The sequence below is a fragment of the Petromyzon marinus genome, unplaced genomic scaffold, assembly GCF_048934315.1.
Source record: "Petromyzon marinus isolate PM22_M1 ecotype Great Lakes invasive population unplaced genomic scaffold, UKy_Petmar_22M1.pri1.0 PM_G_Scaffold_164, whole genome shotgun sequence".
NCBI classification, from domain to species: domain Eukaryota; kingdom Metazoa; phylum Chordata; class Hyperoartia; order Petromyzontiformes; family Petromyzontidae; genus Petromyzon; species Petromyzon marinus.
The window spans coordinates 212,501-215,000 of record NW_027422722.1 but is presented as its reverse complement, the minus strand read 5'-3'; positions in this window follow the sequence as shown (position 1 = coordinate 215,000).

Here is a 2,500-nt window from a genome sequence, read left to right as displayed (position 1 = left end):
ATTGATATTTTTCACGGATAGACCCCGTGAAACGCTAGAAATTGGCGGGGATGTGTCTCTTGTGGCTCACGGGGCTGTTCGGGTCGCACAGAAATCCCTGGGAATGGGAAAACGGGTCATTTTCGTGTTGCCACATTGCGTACGAACCGCATGAAACTTCCAGAGGCATTTGCAGCAGGAATGCATGTGCACTCAAAAACTTCTATATGTTTCACGGATAGACCCCGTGAAACGCTAGAAATTGGCGGGGATGTGTCTCTTGTGGCTCACGGGGCTGTTAGGGTGGCACAGAACTCCCTCGGAATGGGAAAAGGGGTCATTTTCGTGTTGCCACATTGCATAGGAACGCCATGAAACTTCCAGAGGCATTTGCAGCAGAAAGGCACGTGCACTCAAAAATTTTAATATTTTTCACGCATAGACCCCGTCAAACGCTAGAAGTTGGCGGGGATGTCTCTCTTGTGGCTCACGGGGCTGTTAGGGTCGCACAGAAATGCCTCGGAATGGGAAAACGGGTCATTTTTGTGTGGCCACATTGCATAGGAACGGCATGAAACTTCCAGAGGCATTTGCAGCAGGAATGCATGTGCACTCAAAAACGTCTATATTTTTCACGGATAGACCCCGTGAAACGCTATAAATTGGCGGGGATGTCTCTCTTGTGGCTCACGGGCGCTGTTAGTTAGGGTCGCACAGAAATCCCTCGGAATGGGAAAAGGGGTCATTTTCGTGTTGCCACATTGCGTACGAACGGCATGAAACTTCCAGAGGCATCTGCAGCAGAAATGCATGTGCACTCAAAAACGTCTATATTTTTCACGGATAGACCCCGTGAAACGCTAGAAATTGGCGGGGATGTGTCTCTTGTGGCTCACGGGGCTGTTAGGGTCGCACAGAAATCCCTCGGAATGGGAAAACGGGTCATTTTCGTGTTGCCACAATTGGCATACGAACGGCATGAAACTTCCAGAGGCATTTGCAGCAGAAATGCATGTGCACTCAAAAACGTGAATATTTTTTCACGGATAGACCCCGTCAAACGCTCGAATTTGGCGGGGATGTTTCTCTTGTGGGTCACGGGGCTGTTCGGCTCGCACAGAACTCCCTTGGTCCACCTGATTCGTGCATACAGGCAGCAACTAAAACTCTGTAAACCTGCTGTGAGGACATCTAAACAGTGGACCAGTGAGGCTGTGGAAGATTTGCGGGCGTGCTTAGACTGTACTGACTGGGATATGTTCACGACTGCTACCAATAGTCTGGATGAACTCACAGAGGCTGTGTACATCAGCTTCTGTGAGGACTGCTGTATCCCAACACGTACCAGGGTGAACTTTAACAACAACAAGCCCTGGTTCTCAGCAAAGCTCAAAAGGTTGAGGTTGGAGAAGGAGGAAGCGTTTAGGAGTGGGGATAGAGACAGATTCAAGGAGTCGAAGAACAGGTTTAGCAAAGCGGTGAGAGAGGCTAAACGACTGTACTCAGAGACACTAAAACACCAGTTCTCTACTAACGACGCTGCTTCTGTCTGCCAAAGGGCTCAGGCACATCACCAACTACAAACCCAGAGCGCCCCACACCACTAACGACTCCCGCCTAGCCAACGACCTGAACGAGTTCTACCGTAGATTTGAAAGACAATTGGACTGTCCTGAACCACCCCTTCCCACCCAAGAGGCCCCATCCCCCACCCATACTACAGAAACGACTCTCTCCTTTCAGGAGGGAGAAGTTAATGGGCTTTTCAAGAGGCAGAATCCACGCAAAGCAGCCGGGCCGGACTCTGTCTCTCCAGCCACCCTCAGGCACTGCGCTGGCCAGCTGTCTCCGGTGTTCACCAACATCTTTAACACCTCCCTGGAGACATGCCATGTACCAGCCTGTCTCAAGTCCTCCACCATCATCGCTGTGCCCAAAAAGCTAAGGCCAACAGGACTAAATGATTACAGACCGGTCGCCCTTACATCTGTGGTAATGAAGTCTTTTGAGCGCCTGCTCCTGGCACACCTCAAAGCCATCACAGACCCTCTCCTGGACCCCCTTCAGTTTGCCTACAGAGCCAACAGGTCTGTGGACGACGCAGTTAACATGGCCCTCCACTTCACCCTACAGCATGTGGACGCCCCAGCATCCTACGCCAGGATCCTGTTTGTGGACTTCAGCTCTGCCTTCAACACCATCATCCCTGCCCTGCTTCAGGACAAGCTCTTCCAGCTGAACGTGCCCTACTCCACCTGCAGGTGGATCACAGACTTCCTCTCTGACAGGAAGCAGTGCGTTAAGCCGGGAACAGAAGTCTCTGACTCCAGGTCCATCAGCACGGGAACTCCTCAGGGCTGCGTCCTTTGCCCACTGCTCTTCTCCCTGTATACCAACAGCTGCGCCTCCAATCATCTGTCCGTCAAACTCTTGAAGTTTGTCGGACGACACCACCCTCATTGGGCTGATCTCTGGTGGGGATGAGTCTGACTATAGGTGGGAAGCTGACAACCTGGTGACC